At 35.3% G+C, this 21,956-nt stretch overlaps 2 pseudogenes; one reads left to right on the top strand and one right to left on the bottom strand.

Annotated features, from left to right (window-relative positions):
- Positions 1-13,854: 13,854 nt before the first annotated feature.
- Positions 13,855-14,563, top strand: LOC107573715 (P2X purinoceptor 7-like; annotated as a pseudogene).
- Positions 14,562-16,489, bottom strand: LOC107573717 (uncharacterized; annotated as a pseudogene).
- Between the last annotated feature and the right edge of the window lie 5,467 nt (positions 16,490-21,956).

Raw genomic sequence — 21,956 nt, 5'->3', positions numbered from 1 at the left:
GGACTCCCCTGTGAACCCTTGAACCCTTGGTATTTCTTACTGACTCGATCCTAATGATCTGAGTGGTCTGTTAGGTTTGTATTCAGTGAGCAATGTATTAATGTATTTAGGTCCTAGGCCGTTGAGTGATTTAAACAGTGTTGTGCAAGTTACTTCCAAACTGTAATACATTATAGATTACTTGTTACTGTTATTTAAAAGTAATTCCTTACCTTACAATATTACTGTCTCAGAATTGTAATGCGTTACATGACTCCTGTATTACTTTTGAGTTACTTTCACCAAAATACAAACTACCAAAATAACTACAGAAGTAGAACTTAAGGTAACACTTTATTTTAGGGTCTCTTAACTAGTTGCTTATTAGCATGCATATTACTAGAATATTAGCCATTTATTAGCAGTAATTAAGCACATATTAAAGGAAATAGTAAAATTCCAATAAAAATACACACCTGTGCCAAAATTTATGCAGTTGGCAATAACAGGCAAAATAATCAAAAAAACGAAACTGAAAAGAACAAAAATGTCCAAAAGGTCGCACAAGGGTTAAGAATGGGCACTCCCTCTTCTCACTAAGTGCATTGCAATGCGGCAGGAGTACATGTATGAGCTGGTATATTTTCTGTTGCTCATTAAAATAGGTAATGCTGTTGACAGTATGACGTTTATGAAAGACAGTTATACGGGTTCACCTTGACTTAAAATTGTGAACAACTGTGAAACGCCAACTGCAAACCAACTCCACTTGTGAGGTGTGCATCTGAAAGCGATCCGTTCACGGTTAATGTAGAAATGACTGCCCACAGAAGATATTAAAAGCATTGGAGATTTCGGGCAAATAAGGTAATTCCCAATTCACTTTACTGTTCTAAAATCCGCGACGCTTGACATTGTATTCTCACATACATGAACTAGGAAAACTGCTTGCTGCTGCTGCTAATGCCACTGCTGTTATATGAACAATACATGCTTAGTAATTACTCATCACGTGAATAACCTGCACGTAGTTTTATAACTTGTATGTTTTCTAGTTTAAAAATGTACATCTGACAAACGCAATAATGCACTGAAATCAGAGTGAAAACTGTTTACTTCTCTAGCTGTTGAGTTTCAGAGAACTGTGAAAGCGCGCTGCAGGAATCAATAAGCTCAATGCTTGACATGTGACTCTTCCTAATATTGCAGGAGTGTCTTTGAAATTGAATTCTGTGCTTTTGTCCCTTATACTCACAGATCAGCAGCTTCTGTCCCACTGGTGACATCTGTTGTCCTCAGTGTGTAAGCAACTTGTCGGTAGATTTATTCCGTTTCTTCTTGATGCCCAGTGAGTTGAACGGATTTAATGACAGAACACTGCATTCTGCACCAGTGTCCAGTTTAAATGCAACTTATCTTTTATTTTGAGTTTCTCTGACCACTTCTCTTTATCCTTCTGCATTTCTACACATTTCTACTCTGCATTGTCACAGCTTGTATGCTTTTTACTTTTATGTCCTCTGAACTTCTTCAGATTGCTCACATGTGTGCTTCTCTTATTTTTAATGTTCAATTCTGCCATTTGTTTGCAAAGTGATTATTTTTATTGCACAATTTACATTTCGTGTACATTTCGCACAATCTGCTGCATTTCGTGTCTTCATTTAATTCACGATGAACTTCTGTTTGATTAGTCTTAGTTTGTTCTTTGTTTATTGATTTTGTGCATGTCTGCTTATTCATTGAGTGCTTTGGATTAGCACATACATTTTGTCTGTCTTGTTGTCTTGACATTCAGTAGTATTGCAAACTTTTATAGCCTCCTTACCTGCAACATGCAAAAAAATTGGCACATTGCACTTTCTGGACTTGACAATACCATTAGCCTTAAGAAATAAGTAATTTTTCTATCCAAATCTTCCAGTTTTTTTTTTTGCAAGATTTCCTTGGAGAGAAAGGTATCCCATCATTTGTGACAGGCTCATCTCCTGATAATTCCTCAATGAATAGGGCTTTTCAATAAAAGATAAAAGGGGCATTTGAACTGAGCTTGGCTAGATGTGAACTTTGAATTGGAATAGTCCTCAGGCAGCGAGGTGCACAAAAACACAAGTACAGACAATACTGAGAAACATCTTATGATATTCTATGGCGTTAGCAAAAATTGATGCATATAACATTGATGTATATTCAAATGAGAACCCATGAGAGAAAGGCGAATAAAGACTGAAAGGGAGAACCACAATGTTCAGAAAATATTTCAACTGCAGTTTTCTGAATATGTTTCTTCACCTGTTTGCCCTGTTTTGACCTATGCTTTATAGCTGTTTTGCAGTGCATTCATTGTCAAACTCCAAAATGTGTTTATGTTTAATTATTAAAATTGTGCTCTTATTTTACAGTTATCTTTTATTTACAAAACATTTTAGTTTGTATTTTTGGTAACACTTCATAATAACTCATTAATAAATCATTAACAAATATAATGCTTAACAGACCAGTTAATAGCTAGTAATATTAGATAACATGCTCTGTTAATGTAAATTTAAATCTACAAATTGTTTTAAAGGGGTCATATGATGCTTTTTTAAAGATCATTATTTGGTGTATTTGGTGTAACAGAATATGTTGACATGCTTTAATGTTCAAAAAACAAATTCTTTTTCAAATACTGTACATTATTGTAGGTCCTCTATGCCCCGCCTCTCTCAAACGCTTCGTTTTCTACAAAGTCCCTCCTTCTGACAAGCGCAGTCTGCTCTGATTGGCCAGCTGACCCAGTGCATTGTGATTGGCCGAATACCGCAAGCACTCGTCGGAAATGTAACGCCCCTTACCATAATCGCGAGCTTCAGCTTTCAAAATAAATGTAAAGACAGAGCCCGAAAGGGGAACAGAGTCGCGTGACAGACACAGTGATGAAGCTGGTATGTGTTTGCAGTACACAAGCCTCGGTTAAGACAGCTGACTTCACTGTGATGTGACACCCCCTCTCTCTCTCTCGCTCTCGCGCTCTCTCTCGCTCACTCTCGCGCTCTTTCTCTCGCTCTTTCTCTCGCGCGCACGCACACACGATGCTCAAAACTCCACATTTGAATAGTCAATAGCAAATACTTAAACTAATAGCAAAACAGTAGCTGATTCAGAAGAGCCAGATTGTCATAGCAAAGTCAGAATTACCTCCTCTCCTAGGTTCACGAAACGGTCGTCCATAAAATGCATTGCTGTTCTGTTGTAAGTCATCTTAAAGATTCCTAAATGCATCTACTTTCGGAAGGCCAAATAAAGTGCTTTTGCTTTCGCCTAGAAACACACAGCGTCTCCCTGACATGCTGCTTCAACACTAACTGCGGTTACTGAAACCACGCCTTCTTTCTTTGCGTACACATTTGGGAGCATTATGCTAATATTTCCACATAGTGAGGTAGATATGTGGGGGCGTGTTAGAACGAGCCGTTTTAGGGGGGCGTGGCAGAGTCTTAACTTTGATAAAGAATATCTCTTTGGTTTTGAGACTTTAGTCTTTGCAACTTCAGGGATCTTATCTATGCACAATCAGCTTGTAACACTCCAAAGAGAAAGGAAAACTTGAAATCGCATCATATGACCCCTTTAAAGGAAATTATACAATGATGACAAGTTTATTTTTTTATGTACTTTTGAATGCTAACAAATCTCATTAAACTTCAGTTCACATAATCTAATTCTTTTTCTTATATATATAGCTTAAGTAGTAATTTTAAGCACGTCACAATCTATTCATGGTAAAATTATTCATTAATTCACAGATAAAGGTCATATATTTGGTCTTCATTTGTTGTGAAGACTTCTACTATTTTCACATCTTAACAAATAATTTATTAATTATTTGTTCATGTTTTTGCAGTACCCAAACTATTCATCAATTGTAAATGTTTATAAACATTTACTAATCATTAGTAGCTTTAGCTGCTGTAACGATGTTTGTGTAAAGGGTGGTTAGTTAAGTTAGCTAAATTCTAGGTAAAACACACATTGTTATTCGGGTGCAAAACTTATTTTTATTGCCTCAACACTTATATTATTATACTACTGTGTATCATTAAACTGAATATTCTTGAATCATACATCAACAGGAGAAAATATTTTTTTTTTTTTCAAGAAAATACTTCATTCATCTTTTATCAAACCCTGATAAAACTGACCCCTGACACTATTGAACACTTAACTAACCCTTAATCGTACCCATACCACCAAACCAGTCCCTAACCTTACTCATGTCACACCCTCTCAGCAGCAAAAGTGTTGCACATTAACAAAACCTTTTATTAATTTTATAACATCTGTTAAAAAAATCATTGTAGATTTTCAAGAAGTGAATGATCATATGACATTTGAAAGCATTTTAATTTACATGAAATAATGATCTATCAATCATTAGGTAATGTTTAATACGTTTATTAGTAAACATTAACAAGCACATTATCTCATGTTTTTATCCATTTAAATTTATTTTAACTAATGTTCAATTAAGAATTCTATAATATTTGTTAATGATTTATTAATAAAAGTTATTATAAAGTGTTAACGTTTTCAGGTAAATAAAGAAAAGAGTATACCCTGTATTAATGAAACAATGTCATATATTTGCATCAGACAGGTGTTAAAATAATGTGGAAAAAAGGAAATAATCTGAACCCCAAGTGGATTTATACAAACTGAGAAAGCCACAAAGTGTTAAGTTGCGCCCCGCTCTCCCCTGCTGCAAATATCATTACAAAGCATGTAAAGTGAATGAAATGACACTTAAATTGAGCAGTCATTACAGTTTCAACAAAGTCACAAGCAGTAACAACTGGGGGAAGTCGTGGCCTAATGGTTAGATAGTCGGACTCATAACCCAAAGGTTGTGGGTTCGAGTCTCGCACCGGCAGGGATTGTAGGTGGGGGGAGTGAATGTACAGCGCTCTCTACCACGACTGAGGTGCCCTTGAGCAAGGCACCGAACCCCCAACTGCTCCCCGGGCGCCGCAGCATAAATGGCTGCCCACTGCTGTGGGTGTGTGTTCACTGTGTGTGTGTTTTCACTGCTGTGTGTGTGCACTTTGGATGGGTAAATGCAGAGCACTAATTCTGAGTGTGGGTCACCATACTTGGCCACGTCACTTTCACGTTCACAAATATCGCCCTCAAGTGTCTGTATATGAACTCTCTTATTATTTACCATATTACCTGAACCATCTAAAAATGGATGTTATATGGAATCAAATCAGTCAGAAATTGAATGTAAACTGTATAAATCTATTTAACAGAATGTATTTGATGGTTTCTTTACCTGCTTAGTGTTTGATACACACACTGATGTTAATTATGAAATTAATGTCATGGTCTGTTATTTTTAATAACCCATAACCTGAAGGCTCACTGTTACATATAGAGGAATAATTGAGTTCAAAACCATCATGGAACTGTGGGAAATACATTACATTTTAGTCTCAGTATGGGATTCAGTTGATAATTTTTCACAGTGAACCAAATCAATTTGATGTAAAATGCTATAATAGATAGATAACATAGATATGTGTGTGTGTGTGTGAGTGTGTGTGTGTGCGTGTGTTTTTGTGTGTTTAGACGGAAGGGGCCGCCAGCAGCAGCAAACATCGGACTGAAAGCTCAGATGGTCTGTATTACAGCTTCCAGTCGGGAATGTTTACAGCTGCAAGGAGCCGTTCACACGCATAAACACAAATACACTCAGTATTATAGCAAACAACTCAGAACTGAGATATTTGTTTTATTGCATGCATGTTTTAATGTGAATATGTTTTTTAACTTTAATAATCTTTGTGACCATTGCATCCTTTTATTTTAGCATGATCAGAAGACTTTCTGTGGAACACAAAATTCATTTTTTTAAAGAATTTTCATATTGTTTTTTTTAAAAACAGTAAAACTGTAAAAACTGTTGCATATTTATGTACAGAAGTTCATAGTGACCGTGTCTGTCAAGTCCCCAATATCATGATAAATAGTAGGCCTATCATAATAGTAATCCATGTGACTATTGACCTTATTTTCAATGAAAATGCAACCATTTTTACTTCAGAAGACTTGCACATTTAATGTCATATGTTTCCAGTTATTTTGCTTGTGCAAAAACAGTCCATTATGCTGCCTAATATTGCAAACTGGTATTTGTTATCATGTTATTTTAGTTTATTATCATAATCATAAACAGTGGCTTATAACACAAATATTGACCGTTTCCTGCACTTACCAGAAGTTTTGCACATTCACAGGAAATAGCTTATTTTAATGTTGAAAAATAAGATGTTTTATATAGAGAGAGAGATGTTATATATAAGAGGTAGATTCTAAGTTAAGCAATAGCTTTGTAAGGAACAGACAGAAAAAAGTATACTGTTTCAATGAAAATGTTGCATACTGCATGTGTCCATTCAAATATATGACACTTTTAAGAGTGTGGCACCAGGCAGTGCAAGATCTTCTATTGTACTAAATTATATCAATGAATACTGATGAGCTTTTAAATTGTTACTGTTATATATAAGAGGTAAATTCTAAGTTAAGTTATGCAATAGCTTTGTGAGGAACAGACAGAAAAAAGTATAATTTCTCAATGAAAATGTTGCATACTGCATGTGTCCATTCAAATATATGACACTTTTAAGAGTGTGGCACCAGGCAGTGAATACTGATGAGCTTTTAAATTGTTACATGTAATTAAATGAGTGGAATAACAGATGTTAAAAAGAAAACCCATCTAAGCAAACCAAAACCACTTTAATCATGTTGTCACAATTACAGGTTATCACAATACTTCATGACTTTTAGAGTAGCTACTTAGCCTGCTGGTTTCGTTAAGATGCTGAACCATCATAAACCATCCAGATGCTGAAAATGTCCAGTTCCCACAACCTTTGTCCTACTCAGGGTGGGCAGAGGGGCTTCATAGGTCACAAAGGTCAGCAGGACTGTTGTTGTGTCACAAAGAAGGTTATGTAAAACCCCCAATCTCCCTCTCTATCTGGTCTGACAGATGGCACAGAGACACATTTTGGTTAGTATTTAATAGCCTTTAGGAATGACTTTCCACCTGAAAAAAAAATGTATGGGCCTGTCGGATTAAAAAAAAAGTTTTTTTAATTATTTTTTTTAGATTAAAACACATAATTGCAATGTTGCTCTCTAGGTTGCTTTGCTGATCAAAAACAACAACATAAAAGCACAGTTTTCTGCATTGATTAGCTTACTTTTTTGTGGAAACATTGATTATTTTTTTCACCTATAGGATTTGTTATGAATAGAAAGTTCAATGAACAGCATTTATTTGAGATATAAATATTTTGCATTATTATAAATGTCTTTACTAACACTTTAAAGCCCTTGTTGAATAAAATTATTACATTCTTAAAAAAAAAAATCGAATAAACTTTAGAATTTTACAGTGTGCACGTGCATATGAGGTTAAAATACATAATTTCAAATGCTGATATCTTGATATCGGTAAAGTAAAAATACAAACCTACCATCAGATATAAAGTAGTTGTTATAAATAATATATAAATGCACATATCTGTTAAATACATTTAACACAGCTGTGCACAAGGAAAAACAGAATTGAGATGACTTTATCAAAAATGACCAATGAAATACTAATAAGACAATGAATTATGCTTCAGCACAACAGCATTATCAGACTTTACAGCACAGATGTGTTTTAACTCCTGCACTGGATTATTGTTGTTTTCTTGATAATGGATCTAATTATAAACATGTTGTTCTCATGCTTACCTCTAACTTCTCTTAGCAGGTACATCTGTGATCCTGAAGGCACAATTAACATTCTTTGTCTGTGTTTAAGTTTCTTCTCTTCCTCTCTCTACGTGTCCACTTTAACCTTTAGTTACTCCACACTGACAATGATGTCACTGTCAAGAAATAAAGTCCCACCCACTGGTTGTATAGGAACATCCCTAAATGTTTCTGCATCTCTCTGATCCCGGTACTAACACAGAACAATGCCATTGTAAATCCACTAGATGGAAGCAACTGGCTTCTCCTGTTTAAGAACAGCACAACACCAAAGCACAGTGTTTTAGTGTCACACAGGACTCTTTGATCTGCACCTTAACAATATACTAAAGCCTGAGGACAGTACACCATCTGTACATTTGCACTTTTCCATATCACCATAAAATCTTGGACCTTTGTAACATGACAGGTTCTGGCTTCATTTGTGAAATGTCTCTTTATATTTACAGGCGTTTGGATTCACCTGTGCTAATCATTCATTCCGAACACAGACATAAAATAAGCTCCCAGACTTGTGTAAGACGTGGTTTAAGAATCTATATTTGCATATTAAGTTTAGCCGTGCTGCTCTTAAATTATGCAACATCTAATTCCTGAATGAGCGAGAGCAGTGCAGGCCAACAGATGATTAACATTTTGTATCATCAGAGAAGGTTTGCTCATGGAGAGGTGTAGGTGGAAATATACCTCTTAGAGCCTATAGGCAGCAGCATCAGTCCATGGAAAACGTATGTATATATAAATATCTCTGTCTTATCCGAATTTAATAGGAGAAAATTATTGGTCATCCAATCTTTTATATTTTTAACACACTCTGTTAGCTTAGATAATTTAGAAGTTTCATCTGGTCTTGTTGAGATATATAGTTGAGTATCATCGGCATTTAATGTAATGGATTATGTTACTTACTACAATTTTTGTCATGAAAATTGGAATCAGTAACGGATAGCAATCTGTAAGTAATCTACCCAGGTATGTATATATATATATATATATATATATGTATATATATATGTATATATATATATATTTCTTATCAGCAACTTTTTTTAGCAAACGTAAAGTAAACATCGAGTATGTTCATAGTGGTTGTGTAACCATTCTCCCATATTTCAAGTCAAGTCACCTTTATTTATATATAAGGACTCTAGCCGCTGCATTTTGGACTACCTGTAGCTTGTTTATTGAAGATGCAGGACAACCAGCTAGCAGTGCATTACAGTAGTCCAGTCTAGAGGTCATGAAGAAACAGGTATCATGTTTCGTAACTTGGCAATGTTTCTAAGATGGAAGAATGCCGCTTTTGTAACATGGGAAATATGATTTTCAAAAGACAAGTTGCTATCTAATATAACACCCAGATTTTTGACTGTAGAGGAAGTATTTCATTTTCCATATTTAAATTAATTAGAAAAAAAGTAGAGGCAGAACAGATTTTGAATAAAAATAAACTACTGTTTGTGGTAGGCTATATACTTTGACAGTAAAGACATGTAAAATGTTACAAAGATGTTTAAAATAAATGTTGTTGCTTAACTTTCTATTAAAGAAGCCTGAAAAAAAGCAGCACAACTGGTTTCAACATTGATAATAATAAGAAATGTGTCTTGCATAGCAAATCAGTATATCAGAACGATTTATGAAGAATCATGTGACACTGAACACTGGAGTAATTATGCTGAAAATTCAGCTTTGCGTCACAGAAAAAAATGGCAAAATATATTCAAATAAAAAACTTATTTTAAATTGTAATAATATTTCAAATATTACTGTTTTTACTGTATTTTTCATTAAATACATGCAGCCTTGATAAGCATAAGAGATTTAACATTAAAAAACCAAATCCTCCATGAAATGCATTTTAATTCAGTCTTTTATGATGGGTTATGTTTGTTTATGTTGTGGTGCTTTTGTTCTTATTTCGATGAGCTCATGTGACAGATTGTGAGAAAAATATCAGATGCAGATGTTTATTACAGTTATGTCACTTCTCTATAATTCTGACAATGATAGATCTCCAGATTAGGCACTATTTTACCAAAAACTGTCAGTATTGACAGTAACTGAAATTGAGTTGGCTAGTGGTAAACACATAGGAGAATAAATTAGACTCAGGCTTCTTTTTTATTTTTATTTTCCCCCTGATATTAGACCTGAGACGTTTTAGCAGCACTTAACAAATGAAACATAAAACAACAGCTGTTGTCTATGTCTGACATGTAAATTGCAAAGTAAAAATAGATGCTTTTTGATTTAATGTTTATATACACTCTCATCCATAACATCCAACAGCTGTATTTAATTTGTAAATTGCAGTCTTTATCTGTTTGCAGTCTTGTTGCTGTTGCTTGGATGCAGGTGTCCACACATTTCTTGAGATGAGATAATGGAAACATACATTATGGAGGATTCTGTCTTCATTTGAGCTGGGGTTACTCATAGAAACTTTAATTTGATGGCATGGGGAGATCATTTGTTAGATTTAAGATCATGCACTGATCATTAATATGCCCTTAAATGTCCGAAAACAGATGTCTAAATTCACTGTAGTGGCAATGTTTTATCAATTAACATTTTGTGAAAAGCTGTTTGTAAGAAACAAATCCATCAAGATGATTAAACTTCACACGCTGTTTCCTTCTGACATAAGTCCTCTATCTATAATATTGCTTTCTCCTGTGAAAAAGTTTCAGTCTCATCTGAATCAGGAGGGAAATATGCACTGATCAAGCACTGTTTACAAGGAAAAACGGTCCAAAACCATTGCAAACAAATATGTCGGTGGATTTTGATGTGAGAGGACAAGAGGAGATGGACTTTATCACTGGAGGAAATGTTATTATGGATTATGGACTCATATATGTGGCCAGTAGCAATGGTTTAAAGTAGGGCTGTCAGTCGGTTAACATTTTTTAATCTAATTAATTACATGATGCAAAATAAATGTGACTTTTATTTTTTTAAAAGTCAAAAGTATTTTTAGTGTTAAATGAGAAAGTATCAAGTACACATTGCAAATTGTAGCTTTAGAAAGAAATATTTTATTTGATTCAACATAATATTTATTACACAATATTTAGGCTACAACAGCCTAACATAAACTATGGAACACAAAAGAAAATAATTTGAGAAACATCTCAGTATTTTTTGTTCATAGAATGAAAGTCATTACCAAAAACAGCTTTGTTACCATCAGTCTTCAAAATACCTTCTTTTATGTTCCACAAAAGAAAGGTTTGAAACGACAAGAGGGTGAGTAAATGATGACAGAAGTAAAAATTTTGGGGTGAACTATCCCTTTAATGTTTTATATTATTATTATTATTTATTTTAATCAAATGATACTCTAAATTAGGAACTTAATCTGCCAGCAGGTGGTGGTAAATGTATTTATGAGTCATTCATTCAACGGCTGATTCATTCAGGAATGAAGTAAACGGCTCACATTATGAATGGGGCTTTGAATTCATTCATTCAGAAACTAAACACCGCTGTGTTGCTCGGAGACGCGCAGTTATGGTTTAAAGGTAATATATGCTTTGCAAAATAGCCTAGAGCAAAAACACATGGCACTGTCCTGCCAGATTTATGTTTTGTATTACAGTTTTTCTCGATTGCTAACACATTATAACAGATTAATCAATCCTGGTATTGGGAGACAAAGAGTAATTGGAGGGGAAAATAAAAACGAAAGGGTATGAGGTCAAATTTTATTTGTTCCTGATGAAATACCAAGCACTATAGTTGACCATGTTCTTCTGTATGGACTGACCATGAGGGACGTTGGCCTACAAGCTCATCTAAAAGGTTTCAATACTATTTACACAATACACATTCAATATAATTACAGTACATAGCAGCAGTACTTCAGATGAGAGAACTTTCATTATTCTATGTACAGTAAATACTGTAGCACATGTTGTACACCCTCAAACTCATTACTGTTGAATTTATTTGTAGCCAAGTAGTCCTTACATGTACTCTATTTTTACAGAACTGAGAGACGACTGTTTAGGGGAGGCAGAGAAGTCTTTTGTCAGAAGACTTAGAAACTGCTATAACAAATAAGGATACTACCAATACTGTAATGCAATTTGGCAGAGGATGCTGAATGAATGAATGAATGAATGAATGAATGAATGAAATTATTTACAGTAACTGACAGTATATTCCAATGTGTGTTTACTGTATATTCTGTTGTTTGGTTTTTGAACTTTTCTCTTCTAGTGCTTTTCATCTACTGTAAGATCTCTTTACAGTAGTGTAACGAAAGTTACACAGCATAAACTTTTTACAGTTTAATGCTGAATTTTACTGTATCTGCATCCCTCTATTTTTGTTGTATACTGTAACAGCCATTGACTAGCTAAAGGATTCCTGTTTCCTAAAAGGAGGTTTTTGTAACAGTGTTTTGAACTGATCTCACTAGTGTTCTCTAGGCAGGAAAATAGTCTGTGTATTTGACAGGTATGTGTATCATCTGAGGCCAAAGTTTGAGTCTGACAAAAGAGAACATGTTTTGACTAAACTATTTGATTTTGACCTGGAAGTTTGAAGTTTGCACAAGTTGGTGTATAGTTTTGAGATTGTGTTTATAGTTGTGAGAAAATGGTGAATTGTTTCATGAATTGTGTGTTAGCGATCGAGAAAAACTGTAAGTAAAGGCGAAGCTACTCGTGTTGTCTCACTCTATCAATAGCAGATACATTAGCGATATCTACTATGTGCGAGAACACTATTCATTTACCTCGACCGGTCCCTGCAGGGGCGCATGCCTTTATAACCTGCAACTTCAAGCAGCAATGTGAACACACACACACACACACACACACACACTCTCTCTCTCTCTTAGTTTGCTGCATATCATTGCAATTATGAAGTTCAGGCTTCTGAAACAAGTTTATGAATATTTTACACAAAGGAAATTTTCAAAAATTATGTCTGGGTGAAGACAACTAATAATTCATTTAAAGGGGTCCTATTTATGCTCGTTTACAAAGTCCTAATTTTGTTTTGGGGGTGTACTAGAACATGCTCTCATGCTTGGTGGTTTGAAAAACGCATTATTTTTCACATAATTTACATTATTACAATACCTCTCTCCCCATCCTGCCATAAATGGCTTGATTAGTTCTGGGTTTGATGAAGGCCCGCCTTCCAAAAAACGGAATGTGATGTAATTGGTTAGCTGTCCCAGTGCGTTGTGATTGGTGAACAGCTTAGACAGTGTTTCAGTACTGCTGTGAACACACACACACACACACACACACACACACACACACACACACTCTTTCTCTCTCTTAGTTTGCTGCATATCATTGCAATTATGAAGTTCAGGCTTCTGAAACAAGTTTATGAATATTTTACACAAAGGAAATTTTCAAAAATTATGTCTGGGTGAAGACAACTAATAATTCATTTAAAGGGGTCCTATTTATGCTCGTTTACAAAGTCCTAATTTTGTTTTGGGGGTGTACTAGAACATGCTCTCATGCTTGGTGGTTTGAAAAACGCATTATTTTTCACATAATTTACATTATTACAATACCTCTCTCCCCATCCTGCCATAAATGGCTTGATTAGTTCTGGGTTTGATGAAGGCCCGCCTTCCAAAAAACGGAATGTGATGTAATTGGTTAGCTGTCCCAGTGCGTTGTGATTGGTGAACAGCTTAGACAGTGTTTCAGTACTGCCACGCCCCTTGCCAAAGCAGCAAGTTCCGTCTACTCTGATATATGGCGTCAATATTGCCATATCAATTTGAGCCGGATTCAGACCCCGAGAATTTTGATCAAGAGGATCGCGCGGAACCTTTGCACACATGGATATTGCAAGACGTATCAGAGTGGTAACGTTATTGTTAAACGTTATTGTCACATTTTAGATGTTATACAGTTAAACTTATTGATACTGTAGTCTCATAATTGAAGTGTAAATTCTGCAGATTACATCATTGTCCAATATTGTACTGTCAGCAGTTTATAAAAAAAGTTTTCATAATTGTAACATACTTATTTACATATATAATTATTCAGGTGCATGTGTAATAACTGTGTTAAAATGCCCAGTGAGGTAGAAAACATCTGCTGCAAGGAAATTCAAAAGGTACTGTAAACAAGCACTGCTGTCAATTTTGATAGTTATTTATGAATTACTTTATGTATTACAAAACATGATTGTGAATTGACCACTTTATTCATAGTCAGTGTGTTATATTACCTCTTAGGTTGTGAAAAGAATGAAACAAGTCCCAGACCCTCTAACGTGTATGATTCAGCATCCCGGCTTCGAAGTGAACTGTCTGAATCCTTACACCTTACAAAACATTTATAACATCTACCGAGCAGACTATGGGCCTGTAAGGCGCAGAACTGAGGAAGAGTAATTATTCCTGACGTGTTATGATATAAAGCTGTGTAAATAAATAAAACACTGTAAAGTAATATTAGCAAAATTAAGCAGTATTAACACACAACATCGCAATAAAAATGAATGACACATGACATCTCTTTAAAGTTCTGTATTTGTTACATAAACATCTATATACACATTAGCACAAACAAGTGGTTTTTATTTACAACATTAATGGTAGTCTTGTTGTCACAGGCGATACCAGTATCTGGCCTATCGCAGCTTTGTCAGCTGGTGCTGGGGGTACTTAGGACGGAATGTTTAGGTTGTCATCCCATCCTGTGTTGTTCACCGGATCCGCCAGGAGTATCCTGATCCAACTGGACAGTTTGTGGGGTTTCGGCCACCCCTTGACTAAAGCGAGTTACTTGGCAGGCAATGACTTCTTCCTTTGAGGGTTTGTCGAACTCTGCTGACAGAAATGGGGGAATGGAGATTTTCTGTAGCTCTTCCACATATGGTGTTGGGTCCTCAAACACCTCATTAAGCAGGAGCCTCATAAGGTCACTCACATAGTCTGTAACAACATTGAACACAGCAATTCACTATTTTGTGCTACTAAGTTAACGTCAGCAGTTTACCTCTTTTATTTATATTGCAGTACTGTCATATATATCCATTTATTAATATTTTTTATGTATTGTTCTTCATTCATAAATAAAAGTTATTTTACAACGTACTGGATGATGGCTCAGTTTTCACTGGCTTTGCTGTGCATTCACCCTTTTTCGATTTGGGGAAAAGTACTTTGTACATAGCTTGTCCAGATGATGTTGTGGCTTGTTCTCTGTCAGCATTTTCATTGTAGTGCATCGCTGCAAGGTATAATCTGCAGTCAATAAACAATCCACACATTACTATAATAGTAGTTGAGAGTAATACAATTTGATTTAGGATATTATTGAATTAGTTTCAAAGTGTATTACCTGCACAACATTCCCATAAATGGGAAAACCACATTCTTGGGCGCAAACCGCAAGATTAGGCCGTGGAAGGCCTCTAGAGATGAGGTTTGGTTGTGGTGACTGAGTTTCTCCACATCCTTGAGAACTCTCTTGTTGTTCAGAATCTTTTCTACTTTATGAAATGCCATTGACCCTGTTATGACATGCATAAAAAGTAACATTCCCTGCACAATTTTAACAATTTCGTTAGCCAATTTGTATGCATACCTGATTGGAACCAATTCTTTGCATTCCTGGATACTGTATCTGAATGTGTACATTTGGGGAAGAGCAGATTTTTGTGGATGTGTACATTTTGAATGTGATTAAGAACTGAGGTCCACTTCGCCACCTTCTCTGACCCAGATGTTGAAGATCTTGCACTCCAGTACACATGGTTTTTAATGCTGCGCAACCACTTTTTCAGGACTTCACAATCCTTCCTTTGTGACAGTTTTTCGAGTTTCTTGGTCAAACCTGAAAGAAAGTTAAAGCAATATATCAGCTTTATACACATTATTCCAAGTCAGTCTAGTACAATAACAATTACATTTAAGAACTTAGTTACTCAATCAATAAGACAATATAAAAAAATGGATACTCACCTTTCTCAAAATGCCATACATCAAAAAACTGAGTGATGTTCCGTTCACGTAGAAATTTCTGAATTTGTGGATGACGATCTTGTCACAATATAGTCCACAGCCAAGCCATTTGACTCCAGTTTGTCAAGGGAACGTTTTAACCCCTCCTTCTCCATGTGGTAACTACCACTTACCTCGTTGCTCTGTGCATGGTTACACATAATTTAAAATATAAAATTGACAATAATGAAAAGAGTAATTTACAAGAGTCTTAGGCTTGTAAATGTATAACACACCTGAATGAGTTGAAGATCAAAAATTGTGTTGCTGTCCAAGAGCATTAAGGTGTAGCTTCCATAGTTTGCAGAGTGTCCTTGGGCAAGCAAAACCAATAATTTGAGTAACTTTTTAAACTACACTTTAATCTATGTATTAAAACATACAGAAGTACAAAACGATAAACTACATTGACCATTAAGGGTGGTTTTGTGTCACACTTGCTTACCTGGTGTGTCAGCTTGCATATCCCCAGCAACTGCTACCTTCCCCACCTGCTGTAGCTGGCGAATTAGATTTCGCTGATCTGTGTATGATAGTAGGCTCTAAAAAGGTCCTGGCATGTCTCCTAAACGTGTCATTCTGGAATATCTCCAGCTGCATGGCCTTGAAAATCTATAAAATCAAAATAATGAGAAATAAATAAATAAATGTACATATACATTTGATAACAATGAAAATAAAAGATACCTTTTGTAGTTGAACAAATGATCCACCGGTAAAATATGTGGCTGCAGACAACTGTAGATTTCCAACAGGGGTACTTCCTATAATGGGTTGGCTCTGCCACTGTCTGTGGTAGTTACATTTTTCGCAGAGTTGAGTGAATGCCACAAAAGTACCCATTCGTCTGCTCTGGACAGAACACTTGCTAGCAAAATGGGCAAGTATCAAACAATTCTCGCAGGCAGCTTTCAAACACAATGTATTTGGAAACACTGTACTGTCCTTGGAGGCCTAACCTAAAAAAAGGAAAGCAAGTCTTGGCAATTGCTTTGCAGAAAATTTGTAGTATGTAAACTTAAAATTGTAGTATGTTGGCAACATGTATTTGTAACTTACGACAATTCAGATTCCTCTGTTACCACAGACTCCATGTTATATGTAGAGTCATGGGGTTGTTCAAGTAATTGTGAGTCAGTGTCCTCTTCTTCCAACACCAGACGAGGTCTCTTACGTGGAATGAAGATTGAGCCCTTTACTGGTGTTGAAGACAATGGCACATCAGAAAACATGGGAGTGGATTCAGTTCCAACATCGCGACCAGAAACACTTGCCTGGATGCCTATAAGTGAAAATATAATTTCCTTAAAAAATGGTGTCAGGACGTTACTGTATATGACAAATGTACATGCTATAACTCATTTACATATTTATTTACATATACACTGTGCATTTGATAAATAACACACACAAAAACAAATAAAGCAGCATACTTACAGGCTGTGATGCAGATACAGCAGATTGTCCCGACAAAGCGGGAACTGCTCCGTCTTTCATCAAAAGCTTTTTGGCGAAACCAGCTCTGAACGTCCTCATATTGTGAAAGCTGGTGAAAACTTGATGCTACAGCAGCAGCACGTCGTCGTCTTGTCTGATGCACTGAACCAAGCTTCTAACCACGACCTCCCCACCCCCCAACTTCTTAGGCGGATTTATTTTAATGATATTCTAATGATCCGCTTTGTGATGTCATTAAACCCGAAAAATAACGCTGTAGTCCAAACGAGCCGTTCGTTGTAGTTCTTGAAAAGGGATTTTTAAAAAGCGAAATATCTCACTTTGGAGTGGACTTTCAGATTTGTAACTTTCTAGATCTTTTAATGCCCAAACATACACACTATACACTTACTAAAATTCAAAAAGTGAAAAAGCATAATAGGACCCCTTTAATTATTTTTTCTTGCTTGCTTTTTATTTATTTTTTTTAACAGAAAAGCATGGTGTGTACAATATTGAAAAGTAACACATAGACACAATCTCAGTTTACTGCATATCATTGCAATTATGAAGTTAATGTTTTGAAACAAATTTATGACTATTTTACATTTAGCAAATATTGAAAGATAACATCTGGGCAAAGACAGCTAATAATTCATGTAATAATTCAACACAGAAAAGCATGCTGTACAATGTAGAATATAGAATATAAGAATTTGTTCTCCAGATATGTTTAACCAGCTTCTATTTTTCTTGAAATACATAAACACATTAAGTTTAATTTTTCTTACTCCATTTGATATTTGAGTTAAAAACAAATCTCATTTAAGCATAGACTTTAAACAATAATTTGCTTTAATTTTGCTTAGAACGGAAAACTTAATGAAAGTATATGAAGTGTTACATTTCTAATTCGATATTACTTATAAATTAAAACTTCTGGCATTCCCAGAATGTACTGCGCCAAAGAGAGTGGAAAAATATAATCACATAAGACAAATTAAGCATTGATTATGAATATACTTATAATTCATTACTGAAAACAAAATAAAAAAGTTCAAATTAAGTAACTTCAACTAAAACAATTCAATGTGATTAAAAACTATTTTACTCAATATTTGTGTGGGATGTGTATTTTTATGCTTAATAGAAACACTAAATTCTATTGGAGTCAATTGTGAGTCAAGTCTCCACTGTACACTATTTGACAGTTTGAAGTTAAAAACGTCTTGATGGATTAAGGTGCTTTTTGCTTCACTAGACGTTAATGGACTGGAGTGGTGTGGATTACTTATGGATTATTGGGATGTTTTTATCAGCTGTTTGGACTCTCATTCTGACGGCACCCATTCACTGGAGATGATCCACTGGTGAGCAAGTGATGCAATGCAACATTTCTCCAAATCATCTACACCTTGGATCACCTGAGAGTGAGTACATTTTCAGCAAATTTTAATTTTGGGGTAAACTCTTCCTTTAAGATGCTTCTTATGCAGTTGTTTTGTTTTAAGGATGTTTAGATTTGTTTGTATTAGGAGACAGGACAAAACTATTGCTCAATAAAGTAATATTTTGCTGTGTGCTTAGGCCCAGGGAGGCCCCAAGCGAAAGCTGGGTTTCTGCTCTGTAGATCTGGACGAATCTGTTCAGATAACCTCTGCACATTCAGGGCCGATGTCGAGAGTTCTGGGTGTCAATGGCAGATAGAAAGCAACGTTCTGATGGAGACATGCTGAGTTATGATAGATTGAGTGCTAGAAAGAGAACAGGAGTCACGCAGGAGTGCAGGGAGATGATCCATATCACCAATCAATATCTACTGCACTTCTTCTCAGCAGCCTGCTCTCGCAGTGAGTGTGTGCGTGACAGGAACAGTTGTAGAGATCCCTTTAACCTTGTATATGGACAGGTTGTTGGAGCCCCTGCGGTCTGATTTTAATCACATCCTCTGGTTATTCGCTGTTACAGGAATGAGATACTGTTATCTGCGAGAAATTCCCTCCTACTCATTTTTTTTGGACACAAACTCCTCGTACAAAGAAGAAACTCACCTCTTCAGCACTTAAATCCAGCCCAAGAATAAACGGGCGTGTGTGTTTGCATGTCTTTCAGCTAAAGTGTAAAGTGTGGTCGAACGTGCAGTTCTTATCACACTCAGACCATCACCAGTAATGATTTTTCTATTGCTGTCATAACATGACATTGATTTGACAGATTCCATTTCAGATCCACAAGTTTAATGAGATATTTTTAGCCTGGAGCCAAACTGTGGCTCCAGAGTGATCACCTTTTCTTGACGGAATTGCACCGCACTTTGATGAAATAATCACACATCAAAGACGGCTAATTGCTTTTGCGTTAAATGTCATAGTACCAGTTCTTTGATTTACCAACACTTTAACTTAATTGGCTTGTCTGCTAAAGTACAAAATATCAATGGCTATTTACATAAAAATGTTTTGTTTTTCATATACTTCACAAACTTGACCTTTTATTTGATTCCTTTAGTTCATTGTTCATCAGCTTCATTTTTTTAAACATCTGTCACTCTTAAAAATGATTGGTATTGATGGTTTCATGAAGAACCTTTAACATCCAAGGAACTTTTTCATCACACTAAATGTTCTGTATACTGGAAAAAGTTCTTTAGATTATTGAAATGTTCTTCACACTAATTGAATAGGTACGAAAACCTCCATTTCAAGCCATATTTTCAGGAGTGATTGTGTAATTAAAAAAGAAACAATTTTACTCAAAATGTGTGTGTGCTGGGCATTTTTAAGCTTATTGGGGCAACATGACGATTCTAGAAAGGTGACTTTCTTCGTGCCTGACAGGCTTATTGTTAGCTTAACAACATGCTAACGTCAAACTCTATTGGAATTGTGTCACTTAGAAAGCAGCTGCCTATGTAGACAGTAGGCAGCATGGAAGAGCAGTAGGCTTTTGGAACAGAGCCGTATTCTCAACATTGTGCACGCAGTTTTGCTTCTAAAATAAATGTAAATGCAAATGTAAATAAACTATAATAAAATAAAATAAATCTTAAGACACCTTTTGATTTGCTTTTGATAGGTTTCATTTGTTTTCTGTTAAACATTTTCGATATTTTTGAGAAGCCTATTACATATGTAGGAATATTTACCATCTTCCCAGCTCTCCTGCTTCCTGGATTTCTTTATTTAGCTTCATTCTCAAATGCCACATGTAGTTTATTGATTATTTTCCGTTGCATGTGAACTGTTGATTCTTTGTGTTGCTTCATTTATTCTTAGATGTTCAATCAGGAATACTTCAATATTGCTGAATACATCATCATTGGGACATTATTATTGTACGCTGAAGTGTAGTTTGTCATGATTGTGCGATTGCAATTGTTTTTTAAAATTTTTTTAAATTTAAAATTTTTTTAAATTTTAAAATTCATCTTAAACTACTTTAAGTAGACTATTATTCATTCAGTAATTTTTCACCATGTCATGTATCACTGCAATCTAGATGTAATCTATAACAATTTCAACTAAAATTAATGTTTCATCATGTTTCATTTATTTGACAAATAATTTTGTATTGTAGTGTCAGAGGCATCATTTTTTTTTAGGGGGGAACAAAGAGGGGGGGGGGGGGGGGCTCTCATGCTTGTCATATGACACACAGCAGCCACAAACAAATATAGGCTTATGTCTCTACTGAAAAATAAAACAATAGCACCATCACAGAAAATGTTAATGATTTCCACAACAACTAACATTACAAACATTACAAACCATCACTTTTTAACCATTAAAACCATTAAAAATGGTTTTCTGTAGTGTGTTTTGGGACATATTCCATTAGGATTTATTGGTTTTAACAAGCCACCAATAGAAGGCAACCAATTACAAGTAGAGACCAACAGGGTCCATTACAGTTTCCCTTAAAACCAATACAAGTCCCATTATAACCAGTAAAACCATTACACATTTTCTAATGGTGTCTAATGTTTTATTCAGCAGGGGTTTTATTTTTTTTATATTCCCAAAATATATCATGAAATATCTCGATTCTCAAATATGTGCAAGTAAATGCATTTTGCACCTTTATAGATTGTTAGTTCTCTAGTAAAGTAGCCTAATAGTATTAATCTATTAACTTTGCATAAAAATTCGTCTTTTTACTTAAGTACCAGATATGGTGTCATACCATTAAATATATTTAATACGACTGACTTTGTATTTAATGTGAAGTTAATAAAAACATAGTAAGTTACTAATTAGCCTATAACACTTTCATTGTACAAAAAGAGAGCAAAGAACGTTTACACTATCAAAGTACATTTTCACTTCAGTCCAGCGAATTCAAGCACTCTCAAACTCCCATAATAATCTCTAAAGCTGTTTACACTGTAAAATTAATATATTACTTACATTCGTACATCTTCACTTTGTTGTTTCTGATGAGATAATTAGCCAGAGATTGCAGTCAGGCAGCGCGCGCAGTGACGAAATAGCGTGTTTCAGCGGTGACTCATCTGAATGCCTCTGATTGGTCTTTGTATTCATAAACTCAACATAATAGTATGGGATTGGTTATAATGTGCAGCGCTTTAAAAACGTGTGTGTCTCTGGCTCTGTGCCAGCCAGCGAACGCAAATTTGAATTTAGCTGCTGGAGATGTTGTTGTTTTTTCTGTATGCATAGTTTACAGGACAAACTGCGCATTTCACCCAAAATTGTTTGGTGTGATA

Source organism: Sinocyclocheilus grahami, unplaced genomic scaffold (genome assembly GCF_001515645.1).
Source record: "Sinocyclocheilus grahami isolate Dianchi unplaced genomic scaffold, SAMN03320097.WGS_v1.1 scaffold2014.1, whole genome shotgun sequence".
Lineage (NCBI taxonomy): Eukaryota > Metazoa > Chordata > Actinopteri > Cypriniformes > Cyprinidae > Sinocyclocheilus > Sinocyclocheilus grahami.
The sequence above is the reverse complement of the archived record's forward strand: the minus strand, read 5'-3'. Positions and strand labels throughout refer to the sequence as shown.